The sequence below is a fragment of the Trachypithecus francoisi genome, unplaced genomic scaffold, assembly GCF_009764315.1.
Source record: "Trachypithecus francoisi isolate TF-2019V2 unplaced genomic scaffold, Tfra_2.0 Lachesis_group17, whole genome shotgun sequence".
Taxonomy (NCBI): Eukaryota; Metazoa; Chordata; class Mammalia; order Primates; family Cercopithecidae; genus Trachypithecus; species Trachypithecus francoisi.
Window position 1 is genome coordinate 106,351,596 of NW_022681462.1, and position 19,555 is coordinate 106,371,150.

The 19,555-nt window shown below is 38.7% G+C and overlaps 1 protein-coding gene and 1 long non-coding RNA gene across 14 annotated transcripts in view; one reads left to right on the forward strand and one right to left on the reverse strand.

The window, feature by feature from the left end:
* Positions 1 to 1,060: 1,060 nt before the first annotated feature.
* On the reverse strand, positions 1,061 to 14,068 carry LOC117062799. Of its 2 annotated transcripts, XR_004428596.1 has the most exons (4): positions 13,900 to 14,068; positions 10,586 to 11,108; positions 5,519 to 5,641; positions 1,061 to 1,353 (listed from the first exon to the last, which is right to left on the reverse strand). It is a non-coding gene; the product is annotated as an uncharacterized LOC117062799 (long non-coding RNA). The 2 variants fall into 2 exon arrangements; XR_004428597.1 differs by lacking the exon at positions 5,519 to 5,641.
* The window catches only part of MYT1L (myelin transcription factor 1 like), a 534,097-nt gene continuing 516,540 nt past the window's right edge, over positions 1,999 to 19,555 (forward strand). For 7 of the 12 annotated variants that reach the window (XM_033176677.1, XM_033176686.1, XM_033176679.1 and 4 more), the window contains exons 1-2: positions 1,999 to 2,319; positions 7,155 to 7,230. The gene's annotated coding sequence lies outside the window, so the exon portion shown is untranslated. Of the gene's footprint in view, positions 2,320 to 6,897; positions 7,231 to 19,555 lie in introns of those variants that run through there. The other 5 variants (XM_033176678.1, XM_033176689.1, XM_033176688.1 and 2 more) reach the window with 4 other exon arrangements.

The following is a 19,555-nucleotide window of genomic DNA, read 5'->3' on the forward strand; positions in this document are numbered from 1 at the left end:
GTGTGAAAGAGAGAGAGAGAAAGAGAGAGAGGAGACTGCAGCTGCCTTGCCGCGTGCCGAGTGGAGTCTCCACTAGGGCAGCGCGCTATTGATTTCTGATTCACATTGCAGCAACAGGGCTAGAGTGCAGAAGAAAAAAACCTCACATCTCAGAAATAGGAATTACAAAGACAAAAATAAGTAGATAGATAGTTTTACACAAAAATCAAGCATCTGTTACCGAAGGAAACCAAAAGTGGCAATTTAGCAAAATTTAAAGACTGTTTATAACATAGAATAAGGTGTACAGGAGAAGTAGAGTAAGATGAGTTTAGAAAAAATTATTCGTTCTAATTTTTCAACAATTTTTTATGACAGGTGATAATGGTCTAATTTCCAGAATGCCTTGAAAAACCCTGAAATACTTGGCAGAGATACTGCAAAGTCAAGCTTATCTGAAGGCAATCTTGAAGCTATGCCTGAGAATTTTAAACAACAAAATATCCAAGATTTATTTTTTAAATTGCGTTCGAGTATCTTATTAGCTAGTAGCTTTCTCTATTTTAATTCTTTGTGTTGCATAATATCTAGGATACAGTAACAGGCTGGTTGCAAATGCTTGAAACAGAAATAGGTTTCTTCATAGGCTGCGTTTCAGCATGTCCAACTGTGAGCCGGTGAAGCACAGCATCGGAGTTCTCTCGAAGTCTGTTGCCTCGGATTTGGTTAGAAATTATTGAATCTGGAGTGTAAAAACCCTGTCTGGGCCTTTTAGGCAGCTTGATTTCAAAACTAGCCCTTCCACCCCAAGACTTATCAGCCGCCCCCCACCCCCTCCCAAAAGAAAAACGGAAGTAAGTTCAGCGTTAAAATAATGGTGATGTCAGGCAGGCAGTCTGCATGTGAGCAGCAGAAAATTAGAAGAATAGAACCATCCATTCTCGTTTCCCCCCACGACACTCACGCACACATACATGCACACTCTCTGGCGCAGACACACACACACACACACACACAACACCAGTCAGTGAAGGGGAAAAAGGGTGATACCTTTTTAAAAAATGAAAGGCAGTAAGCCATTATTAGCAAGAGCTATATTGAGCATGCTTGCCAGACAAGCAGCAAAGCTGAGCTCCAGTTCCGCCCAGACATGTGCCTTGCCATTTTCATTTTAATCAGCCTGCTCAGGATGGCTGCTGATTCATTTTGCAGGATGTCCCCCTGGGAGCCAAGGTGGAAGCCTGAGGCGAGCTGCTATTGCATCAATGCAGCACATCAGAGCGAGAGCGCGGAGGCAGAGGGAGGAGAGAAAGCCTTCAGCACCGCATCCAGATTTCAATATGGCTAGTTAGAAGGTCCTGCATGAAACCGAGTCTATTGCAGAAAACATAATGAAAGGAAAAGAAAAGAAAAGAGTCACATTGTCATTTCATTATCCAACTATTCTCTCCCCCAACCCCTTCCTGCCACCAACACACACACACACACACACACACACACACACGTACACATTTTACAGTGACCATGAAAGATTTCAAGCCACTCTGTGGAAGTGTGTGTGTGTGTGTGTGTGTGTGGGTGTGTGTGTGTGTGTGTACTATTTACCTGGTAACTAGCTGGGGTGGTATACCTGATTTAGCTGGAGACTTTGATTTGTAGGACTGACAACCTTATTATGCAGTGAGTTTATTATTGATATTATTCTGCTCTCGGTTGCCATGGCCACCTTGTGAGAGACATTCAATTTTCTCTCTTCCATCATCATTATCTATGAGGCCATCTGTTGTGGAAAATGAATTCAGCCTCATTTGCATGACTGATAAGCAATTTTTTTTTTATCTATTTAACAGAAGGTCATATGCCGGGGATTTGGAGCTTGTGAAAAAAAAATGTGGAAAAAAAAAAAGCCTAGGAGAGGATGAGTGGGAGTGTGTGCATGGGGGGTGTGTGGCAGTCAAACAGATCCCTGAGGCCTGCGAGCCTATCGTGCTGCATTTGTCATTCCTGCCCGGGCGACATTTTTTTTTCCCTAAGCTACTGCACACTAAACAGAGTGAGAGAGCTTTTCCCTGCAGTCTTCTTGAAGCCCCCCTGGTTTTTTTACTCATTGTTGGTGGGTGTATTTTAATTTTTTCATTCCCTGGACTATGGGTTATGATATCAATATTCACTGAAGACAAAAAGCCACCTTTTCTGCATCTCGGTGGCATGCATGTGTCTCATCATCCTTTCAAACTTGTGGTGGAACAGGGTTTTCTTCCCTGTCTGTGTATTTTGAGCCAGCACAGTTACCAAAATTGAACTTGTCTTTCGCTTGTGAGCGGTTGTGGTCATTGTGAGGTACGTGATGCTCGTTAGGTTAATTTTTGGGGGACTTAGTGAGCAGGATGTGTTTTACCGTAGCTCAAGGGCTGAGGCTGCTATTCCATTGTCTGCTCTTTTTAAAGTTATTTTTATAGCATGGCTGGTAGCTGAAATGTTCCTGGACTGGAAGCTTTGTGATCCACAGAAAATCTGTCTTTAAACTAAAATGGGTATTAGGTTGCATGACTTAACTGTGATGTTGTTTATTAAGGAAAAAGATACAAAAACAAACCATGATGCATGTATAGTGCTTGGAGGATAAGAGGATACTGAAACAAAAACTTCCCAGAGACTTGACTGGATTACTTTACATTACAGATGAAGCACATCATTTTATACAAAGGCAATTAAAATGTTAGATATTTTTGATGAATTTACCTAATGATAAGAAGAGAGTTGATTTATATTGTTGAAGTGGAGAAACTCAAAGATTTTTAAATTTAACTTAAATGTTTGAAGTTCATAATAATGAAACAAAATGTAATTTATAATAGAAATATGTATTTTTGTAACACCTAAATTAATAAACTAAAAGTTTAAATGGTACACTTTAGTTTTAAGATAGATCTGAATAAAGCAAAAATGTATATGTAAATATTTATATGAAAGTTAGTTATATAAAATATAGAGAACAGATTTTGAATTTAGTATTAAGCATGACAATTTCTTGTACCATCAAAGCTATATAAGCTAAATAATTTCTAAGTTACTTAGAGTAAACATATTTTACATAAGAGTCTTTTTGTTCAAATGTTTATATTTTTTACTAAACAAAATTTACATCATAGACAAAAGCATCCCAAAACCACCCTTACAGGCATATGAGGGTCTTTCTAATTGTTCAACTTCTTAAGTATCATGTAGCTTTAAAAATAATAAAGTCATGTCTCCCATACAGATAAAAATGTAATTATTTTAAAAAGAAAAGTATTTTATACAATATTCCTTTTCAAAAACACAATAGCATTGCATTCCTGTAAGTTTTCACCTCTCAAGAACTTTGAATCCAAAGTGTTGATGGTAAGTTATAAATGCTACTAAGAGACACATTCCAGAAAAAAGGAAGTTTGTTTTTTCTGATTGACCTAAAAGAACATGTATGATTGTATCAACTCAAATGCAGTAAGTCAATTGCTTAAAAGTCTCCTTAAAGTTATACTTGAGTGATAAATTTTCTTTATTAACCAAAATAGACCACTGTTGATGTGTTTTTGTGATGGTACTTTACCTGATTGCACTTTGAAAACTCTTACCATACTATCATACACTTTTCATAAGCAATAACAGTTGTTATATAATCCTTCTGGTTTTAATCAGCCATATTTCTTTATATTTTAGCTTGAGTTTCAGAGAAATAAGTTTATTTTAAACATTAATCGTGCATTTAAAGAATTTAAAACAATAAAATTCTGATAGATTAAGAAGATTATTTAAAGTGACATCAGCTTTCTCAGAGGACTATAGTTTAAGCATCAGTAATATGAGATCTGGATCTATATTATAATATGAAGGATTAAGTTAGTGCCTTTTGATCTGTACATATAGTCTTTAGATTTGTGAATCAAAATTGTCAACATCTAAAAAAAACCTATGAAGTCGCACAATTGATTTTTGCTTCCTCCCCACCCCCACCCCCAAAAAGTTAATTACCAATCTTGGTTGGATTCTTCCTTGCCTCCCTGACATTTGACTGCTGCTAATTCACTGATTAATCTCATTAATGTGATTATAGTAGGATTTAGAGTTGGCTGCCATTGTTCTGTAGACAGTGCTATTCAGACTGAGCACTTGCCACCTCATTCAGTTTTGCTGTGATTTTTCAAAGGCTGGTGGAGTGAGCTATTGTGAGCAGGCTTCTCTGCCTTCCCTTTCAGCACCAGGAGCTGTCCGCAGCTGATAGCGATTGCATTCAGCAGTGACTGACTTCCTCCTAGTTTATTGGCAATGTGAAAATGGCTCACTTTCATCACCTTAATGATTGTGCTAGTTGAGGTAGAAGTAGGAGAAGCCTTCATGGTCATATTTGGATGTTTTGAAGATGGTGGCAGCAAAGATATCTATACTTGAAGATTTTTATTTAGTAAAGACTTTCCATCTGCCATTGCACACACATTTTACTCTATTTCCAAATATTCAAACTTATCAATACGTTAAAAATTACTTGTATATATGCATAGTTGTAGGTTGAAAAATTATAAACATTATTACTTTTCAACTGTAAAATTTTCTCCAAATACATGCAATTATTACTAAAATTCATCTTTGAAAAGATGCACCAGGACTATCTGGTGTCACAGGCAGAAAGTATGCATGACACACAAATTTCAACTTTTCTTTAGTTAGACTTGCATCCAGCTGCAGAACTTATGCCAATTTCACAAATTTGTGTTAGAAGCTGAGATCAAGGTAAAGGCCCAATAATTTGTGACTACATATGAGTGGTGTACAAAAATTCCTAAAGGAATATGAGTACATAGTCTTCTTTGGGGTTATAAAAGCTGTCAAAGCATGACCTTAGGACTATGTGGATAGTTTCAGAGAATGAGACTTCTTCAATATGCTGTTTTCACTGTCCCTGTTATGTTTTTCACCTAATTTGTTTATTTAATTTTTACTCTCTTGAAAATGTTTCTATTTTGTCCATTACTCTTGAATATACCCAATTATTTCACTGTCTGATGTTTTCTGTCTGCTTTCTGTGTCAATGTTTAATAGATTAGGGAAAAGAAATAAGTGATTATGCAATTTCAAAGATTTGTAAAGTTTTTCTATTTGTTACAATTACACTTAAAATTAAAAATATTGAGTTAATAATCTGATTGTTCAACTGCTTTTAAAAATACTTTACAGGTAAAATTTTTAAAAGCCAATTACTTCTCTGTGAAAAATTAATTTTGTCAAGTGAATAATGTTTTCAAAGTCACATGCATAAACTAGATTTTCAACTCTACCTGTAAGCCAATCTAATTTGAGGGAGAGATATTATTTTTAAAATACATAATATATAATCTGAAAGACTTTGTTTACTGGTTATATATTTTGGTGGACACATTTTAACTTCAAACAACTTAGAGGCCTATTTACTCTTAAATGTTTTATATTAAAAATCTCCTCCGTGGAATTAGAGGGACTAGTCAGACGCTCTTTGGTAATGACCACTCTGTCCTGCACTTACAGTTTGGTTTGGCTGGGTGTCCCTTTTAGACCAGGGCTATAATTTTCAATCAATAATCAGTTTTTCCAATGTGTGTTGTCCTTTGCCAGGAAGTCTACCTTGAGGCGAAGTCTCTCCAGAACTCTGTTCAGGAGGCAAATGAATGGTAGACTCAGAAAGAGAGATCGACAGTTTTGCTAAATTCTTATAATCAAACTACTCCATAGCATAATTTGATGGCAATGACATTATGCATTTTCCTATTTTCAAGTTTTTAAGAGTTCCTTTTGTGAATATCTTCTTTTTTATTTGAAAAGTTGTGTAGTATCCTTTAGAAAGGAGTAACTGAGGATAAACTTGAACAAAAACTTGTGAATAACATATTTTTCACTAAGCTAAGTTTCATCATACTGTATTCTACACAACACCTGACATGGATCTGCATTTCTTCCTAACTAAACTGAAGATAAAAGATACCACAAACTTGAAGAAGAAATTAGATGTAGGTTTGTGTTTGTGTGTGTGTGGTTGGGGGTAGTGTCATATCTACATATCATGGTTGCTGGTATGAAAAAGATATTTTAAATTGGCATGCCACCCCCATACTTAAAATGTTGCCTATAGTGACCATAACTCATATGAAATAATACAAATATTCTACTTTTATAGTAATTTGTTGTATGATTTTTTTTCTGATATTAGATTATTTAAAGGCAACAGCTATCCATTTTTTCCATCAGTGGGCTATTTCAATGCAATGTGGTTCAGTTTGTAATATCTTTGTGTCTTGTCTCTTCTCTCTCTTTCTCTCCACTTTTCTTTCTCTCTCTTCTGCCCTCTCTCTCTTTAACTCAGTCCCTGTTTGTCTGTTTTGCCACCCTCTCTTCTCTCTGTGTTTCTTTCACACCTGCATTGTTCCAGCATACACAATGATTTTTCTATGCATGTTTCCACAATGGAAGTGTTTTTGGCTTTGACATCATAATGAGTCCTCAGGGTATCTGTAGAAGTAATCAGAGATGGCAGAGAAAATGTAAGCCAGGTGTTATAAAACTAGAAAGAATGCATAAATGCTTATTTATTAGATAGAGAAAGACTGATAAACATTGCTGTATTAGGCTATTCTGCTAGGAAAATTTTCCAACCATGTACCTCTTTTAAAATAATCTCTGCTCCCCACGTGGTGATTATCAGAAAAGTTGGGGGGGTGAATATTTTAGTCTCAGTGTAAGGAGTATTGTGTTGTGAGAAGATGGAATGATACAGGGCATTCTCTTAAAGCTTTCCTTGCTTTCAGACTGCAGTGGTGTCTAGCAGGGCTCAACAGGAAGGGAATTGCAGTCTCTGTAGTAACCAGTAAGTCTGGTCCCAACACATCAGGGAAGAGCTTGGTCTTCAGAGGAATTACCTCTGAGAGCTGGAAGAGGGTGTTCCTGGTAACTTGGGGCTTCTCTGTCAGTCTCCCCACGGAAACCACAGTCAGCACTGTGCTCTGTGGAAAGCCTGCAGTGGCTGCTCCCTCGTGCTGTTCTGCTCTCGACTCTCACTCACTGTGGATAGTGGGCTGGTGAAGTGCGGGCGCCAGAGGGTAGGGGTGAATGGAATGGAAACACAGAGGGAACTGTGACCAGCACGTGCGATGGTCTCTCCACGGCAGACAGAGCCCTGCGTGGGTGAGAAGCAGACTGCGGAACAGGATTTGGCTTGATGGCCACCAGCTCTTCCACAAAAAGGTACTTCTTTCCTTTTATTGTAAAGGTTACATAGGATTTTTATTTATTTATTTATTTTTTTAAATTTTTTGCCTGGTGGTTGCAGTTCCCGGTTCTTCTCTTAAGTACTTCAAAAATAGTTGTTTCTCCACCTGCCTGCCTATCTCCAGCTCTCATTTGATTGCATACACAACACTTCCTAAAGTCTCTTGGTTTGGCATGTGAACACGCCAACAATGGACCCTCTCTCAAAAGAGCTTCTCCTTCAGTGTAATGCCATTGTGGGCACCGATATGTCTGCATGCTGCCTGGAGTTGTTGTTAAACATGAGTCTGTGTATTCAAGGCTAGTTTCTAGGGGCGAGGGTGGGAGGTGCTAAAGTAGCCTTTATGATTTAATGTAGCCTTTCATAACGGTGAGTGTTATAGGAGAGAGGTTTGCAGAGAGTGAAACGGTATAGTCACCACCAGAGTAAAACATCTATGACTTAATTCAAGAAGCCATTTATAAAATCAGCACTTTTTTAAGCCAGAAAAAATGCTAATGAACATCAGGTATCTATGTTCCCTTAGTTATTTTAAAAACCTTGTAAGGTCTTGTCTTTTCAAAGAAAACTTTGTCTATATTTTTTTCTTCAAACAATGCTAAAAGGTGAAAAATGTTTTAACTTTCTTAGACAAGAAGTTTTGTGTCTTTTGTTTTAAAAGAGAATGATACAAGAAGCTCATACTGAAACAGAATAATATAGTGTGGTTGGCAACCCAAAAAAGATTTTAGGAATCAGTTAGAGTTAACTCTTGTGTCACCATTCTTTTATTTTAAGAAGTGACAGGTTTTAGAACCTCTTTTTGTTTTGCTTGGATGTTAACCAGTAATGCCATTTAAAATACTGTAGGTTCAGCTTACTTTTGTGAGGTTTCTTTGGCCACAGCATGAATTTACCATAACATCAATGATAGGGGAGATATTTTTAGATATACTGCCTAGCTGGTAGCTGCTAACAGCCTGACTCGGTATTTACAGTTCTCATCTATTACATTAAATACAGCACTGCTCATGATACACATTCTGCTCTAGAGATTTAGGGGCCTGTGGGTACAAGGCAAGCAGCATACAGCACACATCTCCACTCGTGTCTGCCTGTGTTGCAAGGTTGATCCACAGGAAGGTTAGAAATTACTGGTTTAATCCACAGCTGTAGTTTGAAAAATATCTAGCTCAGCAGTGAAGTTCCCTCCCACCTTAGGATTTGGGGACGTGGATATGTTTTGTGTTGCTTCAAGGAGGCAGCCTGAGACAGGGTAAGTCAGCAGGATGCTTCCGAGGCTCTTCTGCTGCAGCGATGTGGTCTCTGAGGGAGCCTGAGCCTGGTGCACGCAGCACAGGCGGGACTCGCAGCCCCGCGCTGCCTGTCTGCTGCCTTTTGATGGAGGCCGCGCTTCACCCGCCCGGCAGAGCGCTGTACGCATGCCCGTCTTCCCTGTCGCTTAGTGGTGTCAACTTATTAATTTCCATCTTCGACTTCAGGCCTGTTAGTTTCCTGTCTGAAAGCATTATTACTTTTGTCCATGTGGCAAAATAATTAGCATACAGATGAGAAGTGGCCCCTTGCCTGGGCGCCGGTAGAGAGAAGATGTGCAGTGGAAAGTTGATTGGATGAATGGAGAACAAATGGTGGGCGTTCAAAAGCATTAGAAGAGTTTTGTAGTCGTGGAGCAGGTTGGAGAATTTTCTGGGTGAGTCCCTAAGATGGAAGGCAGGGGTGGCTGCCGTGGGAACAACTGCTTGTCAGACACTGGCTTAGCCGAAGGTGCCAAGTGCGGCTGCAGGCACAGATAATTCATTGGGACGACTTTGTTTTGCAAGTCTTGAGGCTGCTCTTTGATATCCCCTCCAGGTAAATATGTCCTGTGCTCCCTGTCTTCTCCAGAGCGTTTGTTCCGCTTCCCAAAGTGGAGCAAAGTTCAACTCCTGATGGTCAGTAACAAAAGAATAGTCATTTGCTGCTGGTTTGGGGTAGCGGCTTCATCCGTCTTCGTGTGCATGTGTCTGAAGTGGAAATTAACTGTTTAGAGATGATTGTTTTTAGAAACTTACAGCAGCCATTATTCAATGTGTTTAATTAATATTTTCTGAAACCGTGCATCGAGACCAGCAAAATTAGCAAATGTTGTTTCAATTAAAGCCCAGACATAATTAGTTTTGACTAGTATGTATTTTTCCTAGCTGGAAGATGATTTTAGCTAATTTAACCAGCAACTTACTGGAGATTGTGAAAATTGAACTGAAGTTTCTATTGATCTGTAGAATCTACAACTAGGAAATGTAGAAATTAGCACACAGTGATACTCTCAGTTCTTTTCAGAAAAATGGAGATCATTTTTGCAAATCAGTCTTCTGAGTTGAGAAGTAAGAATAAAGAGCCTGCTGGAATCCTAATTTTCTATTGTCATCAGTGACACATTTCTTATATAATTCTGTGACTGTACTACTGCAATATGGGTATTTTAATATTTAGTTAAATATGCTTCCATCTGGGGGAATTCACAGATAAATAGTTCTATCCTGTTTTAATAATTCCGATTCTCCCTAAAAGGCAAGGTTTTTCCTTTTAACTGACCTAATTATTTCACCTGCTTTTTAGGTAGAACTCAAGTAGAAATTGTTATTCTTTAACTGTCTTTTTATAGATTCCTGAATATTTTAGATCACTTGATCTTATTTTGCTTTTATTTTAAGCTTTTTTTTCTTTTTTCTAAAGAGTTGCTTTACTTTAGCTGTTTGCTTTAAACAATAACAGTGAATATTTGACAGAAAATACAACTTTTGGGGGGAGGGGAAAATATTTTGTTTAAAAAAATATACCTTTTCAAACAGTAAGGAAACCACCTTTAACGAATCTAAACCTCAAACACAAGGTATTGAAAAACATATTAACCCTTCATGTGAAGCTGCTGAAACTTGGTTTTCATCATTTTCCTTCTCATCCTGCAAGTTTCTTAGTACTCACATTGAGCTTTTTCTGCATAATAAGTAAATTATCTATTGTTTTTTCAATATGTGTGTGTTTATACACACAGACACATTTCTTTTTCTATTTCATTTTTAAATTTGCTGGTAAACTAGAATGAGGAAAAAATTGAGTTTTTAAAAATGTAACTCAAGCAGTTTTAAATATCAAATTGTTTTCAAGCAGATTCATGAAATCTTACCTAGAGAAAAGTCATAAAGTCATAGTTCCATTGTTTTCTCATGGCTACATTTCATTTTAGAGTTGAGCCAAGCTTTATATGATTAATGTATCTGCTTTTAGCTTTATGATGGTGGTTTATAACTTTCTTGGGGCAAAATATCAGCATTTACTTTTTAACCTCACCTTGTGCATTTCTATGCGGCGATCCCTGAAAGCCCCTTCTCCGATGCTCTTTGTGCCTGGCTGCCTTCAAAGGTGGAGCCCAGCTGTTTTTGTTTGTTTTGTTTTTCTCTTAGGGTCAAAATTGTGTCATATTAGTCTCCACTCCACGGAGCCCCATGTGTCACTCTCTGTCACGTTTGTTCTCAGGCCGTGGAGCAGGCTCACGGGCAAAGACACTGAAAGGTCCCAGGACTGGAAACAGGCTGATGTGCACCTGTCTGAAAAGGTGATTTCTAAGGGAATTTTTCCCTGTCTAGTTGGACTCTAAGGTTGAGTGTCAACTTTGGAAAGAAAAGCAGCCTTTCATGGCAAAATTTTTAATCAATTGATGTGATTCCAAGGTGTTAGTCCAAAGATGAAGCCCTCCTTTACTTAAATGCCCTGTGTAGGCAATGCTGGTCAGTGTGGGGCGTCTACTGTCTCAGTGGGCCTGCTCTGCTCACCGAAGCCACAGAGGGCATTGCTTTGGTGGGGTTTCCATTGACTGTGAATGAAAAAAAAAAAAAAAGGTAAATATTTTTTATTAAAAAGGTTATTTGACTGTATTCCCTTTAAAATTCAGTACTGTTGTGTATTTTTGCACTCTTAGGGGTACTATAATTCCTCTCTTCTGTGGTTTTGTGAGTGCGTACATGTGTGTATTTTTAAAATGCCAGTGTGAAAATGTGTGCAAGCTGACAATATTTGAGCCATAGGGTTAGTATGTGTGCCATGTAAGCCTGCTTTAGATGTGTTTGTGCACTCATTAATATAGTTGAAAGAACTTTAGGACTCAATATTGCATACTGACTGCTTTTTACTGAAGTCTGACTGTTTACATAGAACACTCCAATTGCTTCAAAGAAAATTACCTCAAGGATATTGGGCATTTGCTTGAGAAATTTTCAAGTGTGGAATGTCAGGTTTAGGACTCTAAATCAAACAACTCATGAATTAATAATTTATGGGGGTCTTTTTTTTTTAGTACATTGACAAAGATTTTCATTATAGGATTTCTAGCTCAAACACTGTTCTGAGTGGTGCCTTCATGCCGTTATCTCAACCTAAATGCATAGTGTGTTTTAATGGCCCTCAACAGAAAGGTTTTTCAAAAGTCAGCATCACCTCTTGATTCTAGGGGCTACCACACCACTGAACCCTAAAAGCAATGGACCATTCTTAGAGGCTGACTTTAAATTTGGCCCAACCTCCCCTCCCTGGTGCACGTATTCCACCAGCCTGTGCCATCTGAACAGAAGCTGAAAGCACAGAGCTTTGTCGCCATGAAACAATGCTAGCCAGACTGGTTGTAGAAATAATCGAGTCTGCAGGGCACCCCATAGAGAGCCATCAAACCGAGTCTGCTCTGGAGCTGTCTGGTAGATTGTGAACATTCGGAAATCAGTGCTGCATCTGCCGGTGGACCCTGTGCTTCTCTGAAACTCCCACCTGCCCTAATGTATCTGGGCAAGAGCTTTTCAGAATCCAGTTTCCTCCAGGATAAATTTAATACGTCTTGAGGGCCAGGCACAAGCAAATTGATTCTATCTCTGCACCAGAAAAACTCATCAACATCTGTAAGGACACAGATTTTCAACAACCCCAGGATTAGGGGATGCTATTTTGTAAAATATATTCCAAGCCTACTCCCTTCATACCTCATGCCAGCATGGCATTTTTTAATTAGGAAGTTGATTAAAAAGGGCATGGTAGACCACGGATGTATGGTCTCCTGGCATCCATCCAGCTGTTTGTTGTCTGGGTCGCGGAAAGCGTTGCTCATCACCAGTTGCAGGAATGAGGGGAAATGATTATAAGGGATGGCAAGAATGAAACTGCTGCTGTCCGTGCTAATGGCAGCTGATTGTGGCTTCATCTGAACCAGGTTTTCCTGCAGATAGACTTACCGACTTCCTTCATGAGACAGAGACCACTCGTACTTGGAAATAACTGGGAAATTTAGAAACTCGGTGTATTATTCCGTGGTTCTGATTTTTCAGTGATCAATAGGATAAGACATAATGACTTGTATTTTCTGGATTGAAACCTGTTTTTGGCCTCGTGTCCTGTAGGTTGGTGTCAATGATGGTAGTTGTTCTAATGCTGCTGTGCTGTTTGCCTTCAAGAGTGTCTGGTTTGGCTTTTGGTTGTTTCCCCCACCCCCCAAGGGAAATTCCTTTCTTTGCTGGTTTTCTTTTTTTTTTAGGACTTAGAGTATATTTCACAGAAATAAAATTTTATGCCTAATTGTAGTGTCCTGTGGCTAATATGGTGTGAATGAGCACCACGTTATGAATTTAACCCTGTCCATCCCTCTCACCCTCTTATTGTGTGAGCACGTTCCCAAGACCAAGCATACTAAAGAAAGCAGGGAAAAGGCAGCCACGGATGAGGTTTGACATGCTGCCAACACCAAGACCCTCATGCCCAGGGCAGAGGCTCTGGGGCTGTTACGCGTCACTCTGGGAAGACGCTCAGTGCTCAAGATCAGGGGACTATGTCTGCACCCCAGTGGGACTTTTCAGCCACAGGGGTAGCAGTTCTCCCTTTTGTTCTCCTTCCCTCCAAACCTACTTGCACATATATTAATTAGTTTTAGATTCTGCATTTTAAAGTTTTCAGTGACAGACCAGCTGGAGTTAGCAACAATGGTGGGCAGGCAGGGGCTCTCCTCACTGTCCTCTTCTAGAAAGAAAATATCAAAGTCATTGCTGAAGACAAAAGGCGAGACTCCTTAAGGTCAGGACCTCCCTTCCCTCTTAGCACCGTAACTGAGTAATTAATACAATGTGCATATATTGAGCACCTACTATGTGCAGAGCCAAATGAGATAGAACTGAGTAACAAATTTCTGCCCCACAAAAGTCAGGTAATGTGTGTAGGTGTGTGTGTGTGTGTGTGTGTGTGTGTGTATACATATGCATATTTCTGATAAAGGGTAATCATAAATACTTCTAGGTTTACTTTTCTTGAATGCATTTTGAAATAGATTAAAGCATTCTTATGACTTAAGAAGAAGAGTTGGGTGAACTTTCAGGCCCCTTTCCTGGGTAATCAGTACTTCAGGAATCCAGGTGACCATTCCAAAACTCATCACTCAACAGCATGACATTGAATCACCATATTCTCTATTCGACGGCACGTATGATTTCAGTGTACTGACTTCTTACAGAATCAAGAGTTACACATTGTTGAAGGTTCTGGATAGTCAGCCCTCATCCATCATGGTTTCTAAGTACACGTTCCCTGTCCCCTTCCTTTATGCAGAGTTACAATCGCAGCAAGCCTTCGCTTACCTGAGAAAACACCAAACAGTAAACAGAAAGTTCTTTGGAGGAGGGTGTTGGTAACTGTCGGGGGTCTGTTTTGCAGTTTCTGAGCTGTTGATACCAGAGATCAACAACAGAACATTTTGGATTTGGCATGGTGAAGCCCTAGGTTATTGACTGAGGGCCAACCTTCCAAGCAAACAGGAAGATCCCCTGTGTCACATTCACTTGTCTCTGCCTTCTCTGTGACATAAGCAGTCCTGTCACAGTGCAGACAGCTGAAAGGGGTGGCCAACCTGGTTATCCACCGGCTCATCATTGGCTGCAGAAACATCAAAACAAGGAGGAGAGGAGAATTCAAATTAGAAACTGGTCATGTATTTCAGACAATTCCAATGACTATTGGCCACATTTCCCTTGAGTCAGACCTGATTGCACATACCTGCCTACTTAGAATTAAGAATTTTGCCGTTATACCCTGTAAAAGACAAGTTGGGTTAGAATTCGCATTTTATATTCTCTCAGAGTATGGAAATTTAAGTAGCTCAAGCATCAAAAAGCCACATGTCTTTGCTTAAAAATGGAATTCTGCGATTATATAAAGTGAGAAGGGTTGGTTGATGCTAGGCTCTTGTATATAATAGGAAATAAAATCTTAATAATCTGCTCAGATACATTTCAGATCAATCTCTTACTTGTCCTTTGTTTAATGTGGCACATTAGGTACTGAATTAACATGTGAAATTTTCCACTGAATTTCTGAATCTTCCAAGACATTTCACAATTCTTTTCATAGTCCTGAGAACAAGAATGGAGGTAGTTTTGCTGCCCAAGTGTTTTTTTTTTTTAGCTAATATGCTGTTACTGGGATTATATTAGCTCAAAAACAATCCTTTTCCCTTAGAGACCCACACCCATAGTGCCAGCCAAGAAATGAGGTATCTGTTCTCCAGGGACAAGTTAACACACCTGTTTACAAATGGGCAAAGCCACCTGTTCATCTAGTTTTAAAGTTAATGATCAAAACAGTATCTGATCCTAGGGGTTAGTAAAAGTGGAAAGGCAGTTTTGTGAGACAACAGGTAACATCTCATTTTTATTACCTAACATTTCAATGTATGTATATTAAATGTGGAATTAGTTAGAAAACACACTAAGCCTATGATAAATATTCCAAATATTAAATATCAACATTCCAAGGATTAGATGCAGAAGTTGTGTAAGGAGTAGTAGAGTCAATGATAGAGTACATTTCATGCTTCACAGTTTCAAAATCCAACATATGCAAATTGAATCATGTGTTTTAGCCTCAAAGGCATAACTGAAGTGTGAGGCTTGCTGATTGGGCAGTCAGCATTGCAAAAATGGCCTCTTTCAATAAAAAATCAGTAAACGATTTTCATACATCTCATCCTTCCTCCAACAAGATCTCTTTCCCTTCCTGCTATGACTGGGGAGCATGTGGCTCGGGCCTTACAACACCATGGTCTCCAATTGTTTGGCTTGCATTAGCGCCCCTCTTGGCTCCTGCTCCTAGAGTTTTTAACTAAGGGCACGGCCAGGAGGATAATTACAAAATCCCTTGATTGATTATTTTGGTCTCTTCCAAGAGTCAGAAAGACTTTACTCTGCCTGGTTTGGTTATATCGGCTAGGTTGCACATGTGTTATAAGTTTCTGACTAATTCTCCAAAATATGAACAATGACCCACAACACAGGGTAGCTTCATTTTTCCGTTACTTTCCAGGAGGATATTTTTACCTAATATCAAACATTTTTTCATTTTTATTTTTTGTCTTTTTAAAATTTTCTAAGTGAGATTTTCCACCCATAGTCAACCTAGACAGTGACGTCAAGTCCCTGTGAAGGAGCCCCTGCGTTGGGAAGAGTCTCCTCCTAGGTCAGCTCTCCATAGAATTCAGAGATGACTTGAAACAAATGACGGCAGCTTTCTGCCTCTAAGGACCCTTGTTTAAAGTGAGAGCCTTAAACTCTCTTGATGACTGCGTGTTTGGCATCCTCACAAGGACAGCAATTTCAAAGGCATTCCTATGTAACAGTGGGCATCATGCTATCAGCAGGGCCACACCAACGGGCCTCTTGTTTATCACCACTTTGCAGAGAAGTGCAAATACAAACCCAACACCAGAAACCTGCAGTATTTAGAGTAGGTGCTATTGCTTGATGGATGAGTCTAATCTGGGACTACCAAGGTCAGGCACGTTGACAAGAAATTAATCTCATCAAATGCTTCTTGGTCATCTAGAAAAATCACTGGACCAGCCGGGCGAGGTGGCTCATGCCTGTAACCCCAGGACTTTGGGAGGCCGAGATGGGCGGATCACAAGATCGGGAGATCGAGGCCATCCTGGCTAACACAGTGAAATTTCATCTCTACTAAAAATACAAAAATAAAAATAAAAAATAAAAATAAAATTGGCTGGGCATGGTGATGGACACCTGTAGTCCCATCTACTCAGGAGGCTGAGGCAGGAGAATCGCTGGAACCCGGGAGGCGGAGGTTGCAGTGAGCCAAGATTGCACCACTGCACTCCATCCTGGGTGACAGAGTGAGACTCTGTCTCGAAAAAGAAAAAAAAAAAAAAAAAACAGAAAGAAAGAAAGAAAAGAAAAATCACTGGACCATGTGGCACTCAGACATGTAACTGAAACCTAACTTTACCTTATTTTCTCTATTAATTTTGTACATTTTGTAACCAGAATTTTATCTTACTTTACACAAATAATGCCAGCTGTAGGTGGTGGGTTGCCCTGACAATTCACAGAAGCGTACATGCCATGGCAGCTCTGCAGTTACTACTTGGTTTCTCTCAAGCCACTCTGGTGACTACATGAGTCTTCCTAACTTCTCATGATGTAAACCAGGGAGATATATGTCATTAATATGACTTGACATAATACTTAAGGAAATAGCCCCATCAACTTTATGTATTACCTTTCTTTTTAAAAGCAGTATTTAGGGTATGCACAGGTTAAGCAGGAATGCGTTTTTAGCAGCTAAAATCTATTATACAATCCATGTCCTACTTCTGGTCTCCTAGAGCAGAAGGCACCCAAAATGACAAGCAAGAACTCGTGGGTACAAATAAACACTAGGTTTTTACCATGGTAGCCGATGGCATGTTCTCACCAACTCAAAAGAGTGGGCCTGAATATTGTCCCCAAAATATCCCAGCGACATAGAGAAGAACATCAGGCCCACAGTGGGAAAAGGAAAGGAGTCTGAGAAATCAAGCTCAGGTCGAGGTTGGGCAGTTGTCTCTCTCCACACCTGAATCTCAGACTCCTGACCTGAGTTAAAGGAGCCTTTCCAGGTCACTATTACCAAGGAGGCTCCATTGGGAAAATTCGAACACAGACATGTTTTATTTAACAAAGCAATCCACTATTTCAAAAGTGCGAATCTCTACATGTGGAACTTTTCTCTAAGTATTGGGAAATGCTTCTCATATGAAAATAAATGGAGAGGTGTAACAAAAGGAAGGTAACTGTGTAGAATGAATAGGGCTGGAAAGAAAACAAAGGCAGAAACATTTTTATCCATTTGAAATTAAAAACAGTAAAAAATTTACAGGCAATAGAAATATGCTTCAGACATACAATTTGGCTATTTCCAATTCTTACTTAGAGTGAGATGTTGTAAACATAGATCAACTAGAAGACTCACATCTTTGGAAGATCATAAAATGAGTAAAGTTAAGTGCCAAGGACAAATACTCTCTTGTATACAAATTCAAACTGTTGATAAATTATATTAAGAAGCTAATAAAAACAGACTATCAGGAAGGCACCCTGAAAGCAATAATAACAATGGCTAATATTTAGTATGTACAGTAAATTGAGTGCTTTCCTCATGGGTTATATCAGCCAAAGCCCACAAAAATCTACAAGATTGCTGTAGGTACTACTATTATCTTCATAATCATAAAATAAGTAAACATATTTATTAAAGAATTCAGGTTATCTAGGATATATACTGTTTAAGAAACCAAACCCCCAATGCAAACTTTTCATAGACAGAGAATATATTGATGATTTTCTACATCCTCAATTTAATGCTTACTTTGACTGCCAACAATGATTTTCAATAAACCAAACACTTACATACTGAATGTCTGTAAGTGCAAATCTTAAGCCAGTGTAAGGCATAGTCCTTGCCCTTAAGAACTGAAAATCCAGCTGAGGACCCAAGACATAACCGGAGAAAACGTTATAATGTCAACCATCTCCACAAAAGTTTTCAGGGACAATTGACACACTAACAGAAATGTGCTGTGCCCTCTGGAGTTCCCCACATGAGTTTCTGAAGTGTCCCTGAGATAGAAAGCACAAAGAAGCTTTACATTCAAGTCTTTAATCCATATTGAGTCAATTTTTGAATAAGATTTAAGGAAGGGGTCCAGTTTCAATTTTCTGCATATGGCTAGCCAGTTTTCCTAGCACCATTTACTAAATAGGGAATCCTTTCTCCATTGCTTGTTTTTGTCAGGTTTGTTGAAGATCAGATAGTTATAGATGTGCAGTCTTATTTCTGAGATCTCTATTCTGTTCCATTGTTCTATGTGTCTTTTTTTGTACTAGTACCATGCTGTTTTCATTATTGTAGCCTTATAATATAGTTTGAAGTTGGGTAGTATGATACCTCCAGCTTTGTTCTTTTTGCTTAGGATTGTCTTGGGGGAGGGAGAACATTGTGATAAACAGCTACTACGTGTGGAGCTTAATACTTAGGTGATGGGTTGATAGGTGCAACAAACCATCACGGCACATGTTTACCTACGTAACAAATCTGCACCTCCTGTACAGGTATGCCAGAACTTAAATTAAATTTTAAAAAAAGAAATCACAGAAGGGCAAGCCATTTATCAGGGCCAGTGGCCAATAGAACTGGTGAACAGGTGGAATCTGGGATCAGCCCTGAAAACCAGTGTAATTTGGATACATGGGGAAAAAGGACCAGGCCTTCTGTATAACTATGAACACGGTGTGTGTGGTAAATAGATGTAGTGTTCTGAATGGTCATTATGTAATGATATTTGATAGTGTGTAATTAAGTATTCATTCTGTTCTATTACCCATGATTTGTATATGATTCAGAGTGACATGGGGGGAGTTATACATAAATACATATGGGAGGCAGTTTCACTTGGAAAACTGTTAATGGTTTGCTCTTTAAAAAGTTTCCGAAAATGCATATCATTTCATTCTATGATCTAAACATATGACAGTCTAGAAGTTTACTGGTTGGTGGAGTTTTGTTTCTTACTGAATGATTTACAAGATGATTAAAGAGTTACTTGATCTCGTGGTATGCAAAAATAACTATAAGAATTGTCATAAAACAACTAAAAACATTTAAGAAAATAATGAGAATAGTTATTTCTCCTTTGCTATGAAAATCACTATGTCCAAATAAGAATATTTTTTCTTTCTTCTTCACAGAGAGAGGTACCTTAGAAAAATAAACATATAATGGTCTCTAAACTAGAGTGAGGGTTGGGCCCCAGTGTTGTTTATAAACTTGTGTATCGAGATAAGTAAACTATTTAATTCAGGTTTCAACATGGCTTTGGAATTAGTAGGAGCTCCTGCTTCTAAACTAAGATCAAATTTAAACATGACTTGCAGAATGTATAATATCTCTAAAAGTAAGAGTATAAAT